Here is a 12869-nt window from a genome sequence, read left to right on the forward strand (position 1 = left end):
GCCTGTTGGTTCATCATTGGCTTGTGAATCAGGCTGCTGTGAAGCATTGATTATTGTTTCATGGTTGGAATGTATTTGTGTCTCATTAAACTACTGCTTTGAAGTTCCACCATCTGTTGTGTCTCATTAAATTAATTCACTAGCAGAACGTGAAAGGCTTCATGGAATCCACCTCAAGTCTGATGCACTTCATCACAGCTTAATTGGACGTACACACAATATTATGCTTCTTTCTGCATAATGAGATTTGCATGAGGAAACCTCCCCTCCCTCCCCCACCATGCATTTCCCGGTGTATTTGCACCCCTCTTTTTTTTTTTTTGGGGGGGGGAGACATGGAAGAGTTACACATTTCCGGCCATGCTCTTGGACAAAAAGACTTTTTTTTTTTTCTGAAATTTAAACCAAAGTCTTTAAAAACAGCTTGAGAAAAAGACCAACAAAAAAGGAAAAAAAAGGTTGAATCATATATTGATCTATGTTTTGAAACTCAGATCGGGCAATGACTCAGACAAAGTCAGGGTTCAGGGATCAATGAATTCGACCAGTGCGAGACTCATTTAAGAACCGAATGATGTCATAAATATATTTTATTTTAAAAATTAATATACTATGTAAAATTTTGAAAAGCACATTTGATGTTTCTAAAATATTTTATAAGAAAATAAAAATAAAGCAATATAATCAAGTAGCAATCTATACAATTTAATATATATTCAACAAGTTTGGAATTAAATTGGAGGGCTTATTTGAAAAATAATAGTAGAATTTAGGACAAAAGTTATAAATTATAAAATGTTTCTAGGTGTATTAATAGTTTTCTAACACTAGAGGTCACATCATAAAATCAATAAAACTTTGAAACCCCAAAAGTGATTTGAATTCAATGGTGTGACCTGCGGGCCCTTAGAGTTGGACTACATATCAATATGGAAAAAAAGTTCCAGTGACCCTCAAACTATTAATCGGGAGAACTTTTGGCTCCCAAAGAATTAAAAATGAACTTTTGACCCCCGATCTATTTAAAGTACAAAATATTAGACCTTCTATCAAATTTAGCAGTTAATACTGACGGAAACTACGACAACGTGAGACACACGCCGAAATACAAAGGGCATTTTTGTCCATGATGAACTGTGTTCCACTCGGTAAAATGGGACTTCTTCCTCAACAAAGAGTTGAACGAAGAAAAACTCCATTGCAGCCAAAGAGGTTGCCCAACTGGAAGCATGCGAGAAAGCAACAATCCGTCTTTCCCATTGTGTAGGTGTGAGAAAGTGACGAGGGTCATAACTTCATGGACCTCAAGGAATCCTGGGCAGAGATTTGCGGTGTGCGCGGATGGTAACTGCAGATTTTGGTAGTGGATCGACAAGGACATGTGCAGTCGGTCAACGGAGATCATACCTGGCCTTTTGAAAAGAATTAATGTAGCTGAACAACAAAGAGATAGGTACGAAGAAGATGTAAGAAGACAAGAAAGGAAAGTCGCAAAGTTGAAGGTCAAAGTGAAAGAACTAGAAAAAGAAATCCGTAGCAAGATGTGGGTGAACAAGTGTCTAGTGAGATTGCTTTTGTTAACATGGATGCTTACAACTGTAATCTTAGTTAGTTGGGGCAAAAAAAAAATGGAAATCCCATAGTTTTTAGGCAAATAGAAGGAGCAGTATGAAGATGAATCAAGTGGATCCATGTTATGATTTTTCTACTCTGTAATGATTGTATCCGTAGAAAGGCAATGAAATCTAAGTTTTTATTTGTTGAATCAAAAAATCAGGCATGCTTTGGTGGAAAAAATCAGCCTATATTTGCAAAGGGCTTTATTGTTTGGTTGAGACTGTTGTAGTTTATTTCGTGTACATTTATTATTGATGTACAATTCCATTAACTAAATATTCTAACTAGACAAAGACATGGAAAAGTGCAAAAATGGGGTAAGCAAACATAAAGACCATTATACTCTACTGACCCTGTATACATAATACTGCTGTCAATGGTCTACAAAAAATAGCCAAAATACAAAACATAATCACCACTGACAAACAGTTGATTGGAATTCATCCACTAACATCCAACAAGATTGGAGATTGTAAGACAAAAAACAGTTGGCAAAAAATGTGCTGTGGTTCCTCTTCCATCAGCTTTTGACTGTTGCCCCTCCTCCATCAGCTCTTGACTACTAAATCATTCGTGCCAAGTGCTTTTTCAATTGAGGCAAACACAAACCATTGGCATGGGGCTTTGCACTTGGCTCTCACCCTTTTACTCTCATTCCTCTTGATGTATACTGGCCTTCTTATTTTAATACCATATTCTTGAATAGCTGCCTTAAACTGGGCACTTGAGCCAAATTTCATACCCAACTCAAATATGGTATCAATCTTGAACTTCTCCATCGAAAAATCTTTGTATCTCCTTTGAAATTGGTCACCATCTTCTTGTTCTTCTGATGAGCCACCATCACTGCTAAGGTGGTCTAGGATTATGTCTTCATCTAATATATCCGATTCTGGTTGACTTTTGGTTGTTTGCTGCTGTGCTTGTACATTTCACCTTCTCCTAACATGTTTTTTTTTTCTGTCCAAGTTGCTGTGCGTCATGATGTTGTGAAGAATATGTGCTTGTTGCTTCATCATTGGCTTGTGAATCAGGCTGCTGTGAAGCATTGATTATTGTTTCATGGTTGGAATGTATTTGTGTCTCATCAAACTACTGCTCTGAAGTTCCACCCTCTGTTGTCTCAAACATAAGACCATCCAGTAATGCCTCATCTCCATAGTAGTCACTAGTGCTAAACCTCTCAGAGTCATGGTCTAATTCTGATTCTTTAGCATCTTCCATATCTCCTTCCTCTTGAATAGGTTGTTGAGTGCTATGATGGCCAATAGGTTGCTGGATAGTAGAAGCTTCTACATTACTACGATGCTGGTCTGTTGGAGCAGAGGTAGTGGCCTGTTCTGGATCTAGTTCACCAGCAGGATGCTGGATGCTCTGCCCTTGTACACCACTATGAGGCTGTTTAGTTGAGACACTTTGATTCTGTTGCATATGCGGATTCTATTCATTGTGCTGAGTGTCTTTTGTACCACTACTTTCCTCAACAAACAGCCTCCTTTTGGAAACTTTGTCAGAATATGGTTCCCCTATTTCTCTTTAGGTTTAACGATCAACGGAGACCTAAAATGTTCAATTTCTTCAGGTGTCAGGTGGTTACAAAAGACCTCCATAACCTTAAACTTGTAAGCCCATTCCGAAAATTTATTAACATCCTCATCAGTGCATAACTCTCTTAAATTGTTGGATAGATCTTTGTTTGGTTCAAGATAGTAATACAGTATGGCAGCTCTACGATGTCCCAATTTTGCCACCATTTTATTCAGTTCAAGAATAGACATTCTCTTGGCGTCGCAAAGATCTATATGATCTACATCTCCATCAACATACCATACATATTGTCCCCAATTAATTCTCCCCCATGATGCAAATGAATAGTAAACCATTCAGAATCAGCCTCTGCAACAATAATTTTAGCCTCAGGTAAACACAATGCTTAAAATAGGAAGAATAAATTATCACACAAATTATGAGTCACGTAAATTATCACACAAATTAGGCCAAATAAATACTCCAAACCCATATACTTATCAAAGTTTCAACCATCAATAAACTACTATTTCAGCAGCCTCTTTTTGTTGGACATAGTCAATAGATAGAAAACAATGTAGGACCACACCTGCTTATATAAATTTCTACGGAAGATATCAACATATAGGACCACCAATCTTCCCGACAACACCATTTTTCAAATACCCTCTTTTTAAACATTATTGTCAGTGTTTTGACGCTTTCATATGCAAAGACATATTTTTAAAACGGAAATTGATCAAAAATAGGGCTGGACAACTTACCGAAAACAAGAAATGGATCGAAGTACACGTCTGGCTTTCTTATTTGCCACTCCATTTCGCATCAACGTCTACTTCCACGGTGTTGATAGTCGGGAAGTTACAACAGTCGCCGATAATGGTAGAGAGAGGGAGAGATAGTGGTAAAAGTAAACGATTTGGTCAAAATCATTTTTTACTCTATTTTACCGAGTGGAACACAGCTCCTCGTGGACAAAAATGCCCTTCGTATTTTGGCGTGCATCTCATGTGGTCGTAGTTTCCGTTGGTAGTAACTGTTGAATTTGACAGAAGGTCTAACATTTTGTACTTTGGATAGATTGGGGGCCAAAAGTTCACTTTTAATTGTTTGGGGACTAAAAGTTCACCTGACTAATAGTTTTAGGGCCACTGAGACTTTTTTCCCTATCAATATCATATGTACTGCAATCTTGCTCTGGTGAATAGTGATTGAATTCCTACATTTTCTCCTCGTTTCTCTCTTTATCTATCTACCTCCTTTCTGCCCTTATTTTTTTGTTTCTTTTGTTTTTTCCCCCTTTTTTACTTCTAAATCTTTGCATCTTGTTCTTGTTCATTATAAGAAATCATCAACTTTTATTCTTCATCTTATCCTTTCTTCTCAAGCCACAATTTTCTTCTTCTGTTTCTTTCGTTTTCCCCTTTTTTTTACTCTAAATCTTTGCATCTTTTTCTCTATTCACTACAAGAAATCGTCAACTTTTATTCTTCATGTTCATTTTCCCTGTACTTCTCTTCTTTTTTTCCTCAATTCATTTAATCTTAATTTTAGATCATTCAATATTGTGTTGGAAGAGCCATATGTGGCAGTAGGAGTGGATCTGCACTCAAGCATTGAAGTCTATGCTAAAAATTTTGGGAGTAAAAATGTTTGAAATTGAATTTTGGAGAAAAAATCAAGTTTTCTCGATTGATCAGGGTTTTCAGTCAAACCCAATTTTTGATCGGGTCCTTGTCACCTGGGTTTTTGAACAAACTCAGACTGGACATGTATCCAGTTCCCGGTTCAATCGGTTGAACCAGCCAGTCTTGTCCGAGTTTAAAAACATGGATATTGATCATTGCCTGATGATTGGGGAGTAGATCAAACAATTCAACTGAAAGCTTAGAGAAGGTTAAACCAAGTAATGGGGGTTTAAACAGTTAAAAGGCACCATCATCTTCAAAGTCAATTCAGTAAACAAATAAATTTTTAAAAAATGTTAGTTTCTTCACTTTTCGTGTATTGCAAAGAAGAATTGGAACTGTAAAAGAACTTGGGAGAATACACGGATTACTTATTCCCAACAGTCCGAACCACCACACTTTGAAGATTGACTCAGGTGAATCTTTACACAATAACTGATGAACTGGTAACAACTCTTTCTTAAGATTACCTGGACAACTATAGGATTGTAGTGGTAGTAAATTGGATTAGGTTTCTTATGATAGAGTTCTGCTATAACACCCATGACCCACCCTGCCTAGTCAAACCAAACCCATCTCTTACCACGATGGCTCAAACGAGTCCCCCTCCTCCCTGCGTATTTTCAAAATCATATGGAGTACAAGAAAGACTATCCTAGCCCTGTTTGAATTTGATCAAATACCTCAGTTTTTTTGGCGGATCATAGCAATTTCTCTTAGGATTTGATATAGTTAATTAGTTCTTTTTTTTCCTAGTTTAGTGACAAATGTGTATTTTACCTAATAGTTTGTGTATATTTTAGTTCATTTGTAATTAATTTTGAACTCCTAAGACGATGTGAGTGACTATTTGGATAATATTTGATGTCCTTGAATAACTTTGAAAAGACTTATGAATTCGTCCCTTTTACTTGTTAATATTTATCATATTTTGGTAGGGATGAAGAAACAAGAACAATCCGGGGCCGTTTACAAAAATTCATCGCTGGATTGGATGAGAATATCTGGGGTTGGATGCTGAATTTCGATCTGGATACCAAACCAGATACTCGTCACAAGGTTTTGCAAGAGTAAGAGTATTGAATAGTATACGATGCTGGATAGATGGAGTAAAGCTGGATAAGTGCTAGATATTCGTCAGAGAGTTTTCAAAAATGGGCATTCAGAAGTATATGGTATCAGATAGTGAAATTTGTTTCAGATACTGCATTGGATATTTGAGTAGGAAAATTTTACAACATTTCAACTCTCTCTCCCATGACAGCTATGATGTTTTGGCAGCTACTTTTTGGGTCCAAAACATCCACTTTGTCATCTTTTTATCAACTTTATGTCATTCACTTGTAACTTTTTGTCTCTTCAAGACCAAAGGAAGATTTTTGTGAAAGATTCAAGAGATTTTAAGATTCTACATAGATGAGCTTTTAGTTTTAACAGGAAGCTTTTTAGTTTCTAGTTAGTTTAGAGAGAGAGCTTTGGAGAAAAAAAGAAAGACACAAACCCTCAATTAATATACCTTTCTCCATTTTTTTCTTGTTTTAGTGTAGGATATTCTAGTTTGTGTTCATCCATTCTTGTATTAGCTCAACATGGAGGCTGAAGGAAATGAAGATGGAGAGGTTTAAGAAACTCTAGTGATAAGGGTTTTTCTTATCTCCACCTTTTCATCTTTGTATTGGATGCTAAGTTTTGTTAATGTAAATTTTGGATATTATGTTTGTGATGTTGTTTTAAAGTTTTTGCCTTGGGTATTTGATTAAACTATCTATATTTGCCATGTGTTGATTTCTTGGCTATTTTGGACTATTATCTTGATTAAGTTATTTAGTAGTTTTGCTCTCATAATCATGATTAACTGGCCATTAATTGTGATAATCTCAAGGTGTTGGATTTGCAAGGAAAGTTGAAATTTGACACTAGTTCTTAGAAGTGATAAATCTTGAAAGTACACTCACAAAAATAGAGTTACACCTTTGTGACTTGTTTTCTAGTAATTTTATAGAAATAAATGAGTTTATAGTTAATTTTATAACCACGAAAGTAGGTATATAGATTAGCTATATATATAGTTGGTACACCAGCAAAAGCGGCTATCACGTACATAAAGAAATTACACCGTAACTTAGTCGAGATTTTAGTATTGATTTAGTCAAAAAATTGCGCTAGCATGAGTATATTGGGTTTCCATTACTCTGGGAGCTTTCATTTGTATTTTTCTGCCAATTATAGTTTAGATTTATTAATTCTAATTTGTTGATAGTTTAAATAATAGAGAAGTTTTAGCTGTGCCAGTATTTGATCCCAATTATTTTATACTCACTCACGACCCGTATACTTGCGAAAATCGTGTGTGGGGTAATTTAGAAATTATAAACTTAAAATTTGATTGTGAATTTAGATTTATAATATTATATGCATACCCCGTCCACGTCAAGTAGATAACATTGATGTAATAGCTAGAATGTATTAATATAATACTCTATGTAATGCGACATTTAGTACTCTAAAACATTGATTATTAATAGCTAGAATGTATTAATATAATACTCTATGTTAAGACTCGATAATGGGCAGACTATTGAAAGTAAAACCCTATATACAAGCAGGTGAAAGAAGGGCTGCTTAATTTCATTGTTTCGTGTGAAGCAATTACACTGATATTTCAGAATCCATTTTTTATCATCTATTTTTGAAGCTAAGTTCATCCTATATTTACTTCCTGCATGTCTTCTTGGTTTTCTCTATTTTCATTTCCCTGAGAATAAAATCTTAGTTTGTTCCTTGGAAACTCTTGTGGGTTTCTTATCTTTTTAAGAGAACATAAGATTCTTGATTTTAGCATTGGCTGCATGGAAAATTAGGGCCTAATATTGTGGTTCGCATTAGAAGGTGATTGGCAACATCCAATTGCATGTGATGACCCTCGTTTTATTGGGAGAGTTGACAATCGTTGTTATTTTCCTTGTCCGGACATAGAATTTGGTGGTTTTCGAGGCTAATAATAAGCAAACCGTGAGCAAATTTCTGTCATCAGTTCCTCCCTTGTTCTAATGCATCGATAAAAGCATCCTTTTTTTAGATAAGGATTCGAAGCTACTGTACTTTTTAAGGAAATTGCATATCGATTAGAATTTGCTGTCTGTCAATATTTCTAGGTCTCTGCAAATAATGAAGTGTCATCATACACCATGGCTTTCGTCCAAACACCTATTGATCGGAAATAAGACTGACCATGGAAAGAAAACACAAAGATCAAAGATTTTAACCATGGGAAAAAAAAACATAAATCCCCATATGCCATTCAAGAAACAATAGTACCTACATATGGGCACAGCATTAGCGTGGAGTTCTAAAATTTTAGTACTATTAAATCATAGACTCAGCTTAATTAAATCCTCTGCTGCTGAGTTGGAAAATATACTTGCAGTGCATAAATAGGTACGACCAAGAACGACCGAAAAGCAAAACACTACATGAAAGAGTTGTATAGGGAGGAATAAATCTAAAGTTGGTAAACTAGACTGTCTCATTGGTGCCGTGGGACGACCTGTCAGCACCTGCAGATCTCTTTCTCCTCTTCAGGAACCATACAATTACTTCCAAGAGAAGGGCAAGGGATGCCAGGGTAACCAAGATGCCAATGTATGCTCTTTTCCATATCTTCGCCGGGCTCAGGATATCCAATCCTTTGAAAATGTTGGCAATGCTGATGCCGAGAATTCCGTATCCGACCAAGTAGTGTTAGTAATTCCAGTAGCTTCTCCACTTGTGATCCTTCTTCGGCCTTATAAACAAAGCACTCACCTGAACCAATGCCAGGGTAAAGACAGCAATGCCAAGGCCCCTGTGGACTGCGTACGTGACTCCTGGAGACTGGCTCCCCAGGTGGAGGCCAGTGCCAAATCCGGCCACGCCAAGGATGAAGGCCGATAATTGGCACGTAACATGAAGGTAAAACCAAGCAGGGTCCGCCAAAGGAAATTCCTTAACGTATCTTGCGATTATAGCCCCCAGAGGCATCAGAATTCCCCAACTAACCGCGTTTAGCACCCCATGAATCTGAACATATCAAAAAGCGAATTGGGTAAGCAATATCATGATTAACTTTTTCTTTACAAATAACATGCTAAATAGATTCAAGGAACTTCTATCTATCTATGAGCCTTTTTTTTTAGGGGAAAGAAAAGATATACAATCACAAACTCAAGAAAGAAAGGGAAAAAGATTAAAGGACTTGCATTCTTAGACTTGAGTTTTGAACTTGAGGCTCCTGCTGTGGTCTTAGATTCTCCAGAAAGTAGGTTGAGAGTTCCCATGGATTGGACATTATGACCAGTGGTGGGATGCATTCCAGGGCTGTCGTTTGAGAGTGGACCTTCTTGCCACACCTGGTTCAGAGTAGAGCTCGAATTCTGCAGCTTCAAGGTAGCAAAAATAATCATCTCATTATTCAAATAAATAGCAGATAAATCCGAAACTGGGAAGCTCAAATCTCCTTCTTGTAATCTCGTCTGGTAACCCTTTATAGGCGAAGTGTAGGCTCTCATGGTTCCATCAGATTTTTGGAAAGCCACGAGTGCTTGTGATCCCACCATGCCTTGAGAAGTTGGATTGATAGCCCAAGAAACCCATCTTGATGATGATGTCCCCATGCACCTAAATGCAATCTCAAGACTCTGGGAAGATGGGCTGTACATCCAATGAAGATTGGAGTTCAAATATGGAAGATCGCTGCAGGTACTGAAAACTTTATTGCCAGCAAATTTGTACTTAGAACATGATTGTGCAGAAGTTGACGACAAAAAGAGAGCAAACAGGACGCCAACAATCACCATGCATCTTCTTGTTGCACCCATCTTTGTCAATTAGCCTGTTGATCAGAAAGATAATTAGTGCAAGAAATATAACTAGTGCTTGTGTTGGAGAGAAGGGAAGATTGAAGAGAAAGACTTCGAAGAGGGAGTCTTGATATCGGAGACTAGTGGGGCAAGAGTAGTTAGTCAGTTTGGTTAGGGGTTTGCAATTGAAAAGTAAAAAGGGTTCCAAGTTTTGTTGGAGATGGAGCACCTGTCAAAGATCATCAAAGTCATTCGTATTATATGCACTTCAACTAGTATACTTTGATTTATGTTCAACAAACTGCCCCTTTCAACCCTAATTAACCTTAACTTCAGCTACAATCGTACTACAAATATATTAGTATAACTTAATGCTACATTATACTAATGATAAAATCCAAACTGAGAAGCTAGGCGGAAGAAGGTTGAAGATTTGAAGAATAGAGAGATTACCTGAATGAATTTGTGGGTTAGAACTCTTCTAAAGTGCAGAGGGCTCCCGTAGCTATAATCTTAGATGTCGAAGAGGGCCTCTTATATAGAGTGCCAAGTTCTTTGACCGTGTTGGAAAAGGTAATACCAATTTTTAGGAGTTTTACTATAAGTCTATAACTTTATTAATTCGGATTATGGTTACATTTATTTTTTTTCCTCACCGAATCAGTCTAAGATTGGGAAATCAATCTAATGGTTTCCTTTTCCCTTGCGTTAATATTGGAAATGCAATTAATACACCTTTTGGTTAGAGATTTAGGTAACTACTTGTTATTGCAATAAAATTCTTGTAAGACCGTGCAATAAAATTCTTGTAGGACTGGGAAAAATACTAGGCAAAGCACTAAACTTTATTCTTTCCTAACCACTGGGATTATTTTCCTACACGTGGAAGAAAATTTACGTGCTTAATATTATTGAATAATAACAATAATAATGATCCACCTGCGGAAGCTAGAGTTGAGTTCAATTCCTGCATTTGGGGCATTGATTTCTCGACTGACTCACTAATTAAATTAATTCACTAGCAGAACGTGAAAGGCTTCATGGAATCCACCTCAAGTCTGATGCACTTCATCACAGCTTAATTGGACGTACGCACAATATTATGCTTCTTTCTGCAGAATGAGATTTGCATGAGGAAACCTTCGCCCCCTCCTTTTTATACATTTCCCTTTGTATTTACACTCCTCTTTTTTTTTTTTTTTTTGGTGGGGGGGCGGGGGGCATGGAAAGCTTACACATTTCTGTCCATGCTCTTGGACAAAAAGACATATTTCTTTTTCTAAAATTTAAGCCGAAGTGTATAAAAAAAGCTTGAGGAAAAGATCAACAAAAAAGGAAAAAAAAAAAGGGTTGAATCATATATTGATCATTGCCTGTTGATTGGGGAGTAGATCAAACAATTCAACTAAAAGCTTAGAGAAGGTCAAACCAAGTAATGGGGGTTTAAACAGTTTAAAGCCACCGTCATCTTCAAAGTCAATTTAGTAAATAAATAAATTAAAAAAAGTGTTAGCTCCTTTATTTTTCGTCCATTGCGAAGAAGAACTGGAACTGTAAAAGAACTTGGGAGAATACACAGATTACCTTATTCCCAACAGTTCGAACCACCACACTTTGAAGTTTGACTCAGGTGAATCTTTACACAATAACCGATGAACTAGTAACAACTCTTTCTTAAGATTACCTAGACAACTATAGGATTGTAGTGGCAGTAAATTGGATTAGGTTTCTTATGATAGAGTTCTGCTGTAACACCCATGACCTACCCTGCCTGGTCAAACCAAACCCATCTTTTACCACCCTGGCTCCATCGAGTCCCCCTAAGTGTATTTTCAAAATCATATGGAGCACAACAAAGACTATCGCAGCCCTATCCAAATTTGATCAAATACCTTAGTTTTTTTTTGGCGAATCATAGCAATTTGTCTTAGGGTTTGATATAGTTAATTAGTTCTTTTTTTCCCCTAGTTTAGTAGTGACAAGTGTCTATTTGACCTAATAGTTTGTTTATATTTTAGTTCATTTTGTTATTAATTTTGAATTCCTAAAACAACATGAGTGACTATTTTGACAATATTTGATGTCCTTGAATAACTTTGAAAAGACTTATGAATTCTTCCCTTTTTATTTGTTAATGTTTATCATATTTTGGTAGAGATGAAGGAGTAAGAACAATCCAAAGCTGTTTACAAAAAGTCATCACTGGATTGGATGAGAATATCCGGGGCTAGATGGTGAATTTCGAACCAGATATCAAACCAAATACTCGTCAAAAGATTTTGCAAGAATAAGAGTGTTAAACAGTATACAATGCCGGATTGATGGAGTCAAGCCAGATAAGCGCCAAATACTAGTTAGAGAGTTTTCAGAAATGGGCGTTTAGCAGTATATGGTACCAGATAGTGAAATTCGCTTCAAATACCGTGTTGGATACTTGAGCGGAAAAATTTTACATGTTACGCAACTTGCACAATTTGCAGCTAACTTTCAACTATCTCTCCCATGACAGCTATGACGTTTTGGCAATTACTTTTTGGGCCCAAAACATCAACTTTTATTATCTTTTTATCAATTTTATGTCATTCACTTGTAAATTTTTGTCTCTTCAAGACCAAATGAAGATTTTTGTGGAAGATTCAAGAGATTTTAAGCTAATAAATAGAGGAGCATTTAGTTTTAGCAGGAAGATTTTTAGTTTCTAGTTAGTTTAGAGAGAGAGAGAGCTTTAAAGAAAAGAAGGAAGACCAAGGGGATTGACAAACCATCAATTAATATAGCTTTCTTCAGTTTTTTCTTGTTTTAGTGTAGGATATTCTAGTTTGTATTCATCCACTCTTGTATTAGTTCAACAAGGAGGCCGAGAGAGATGAAAATGGAGAGGTTTAAGAAACTCTAGTGATAAGGGTTTTTCTTCTCTCTATGTTTTTATCTTTGTATTGGATTCTAAATTTTGTTAATATAAATTTTGGATATTATGGCTGTGATGTTGTTTTAAAATTTATGCTTTGGGTATTTGATTAAACTATCTATACTTGCTATGTGTTGATTTCTTAGTTATTTTGGACTGTTATCTTGATTAAGTTATTTAACAGTTTTGCTCTTATAATCATGATTAACTGGCCATTAATTGTGATAATCTCAAGGTGTTGGATTGAAATTTGACACTAGTTCTTAGAAGTGCTAAACCTAGGGAGTACAC

General features: G+C 36.2%; 1 pseudogene; it reads right to left on the bottom strand.

Moving 5' to 3' along the window:
- Nucleotides 1-8348: 8348 nt before the first annotated feature.
- LOC113782290 lies at nucleotides 8349-9688 on the bottom strand (annotated as a pseudogene).
- Between the last annotated feature and the right edge of the window lie 3181 nt (nucleotides 9689-12869).

The sequence above is a fragment of the Coffea eugenioides genome, chromosome 9, assembly GCF_003713205.1.
Source record: "Coffea eugenioides isolate CCC68of chromosome 9, Ceug_1.0, whole genome shotgun sequence".
Taxonomy (NCBI): domain Eukaryota; kingdom Viridiplantae; phylum Streptophyta; class Magnoliopsida; order Gentianales; family Rubiaceae; genus Coffea; species Coffea eugenioides.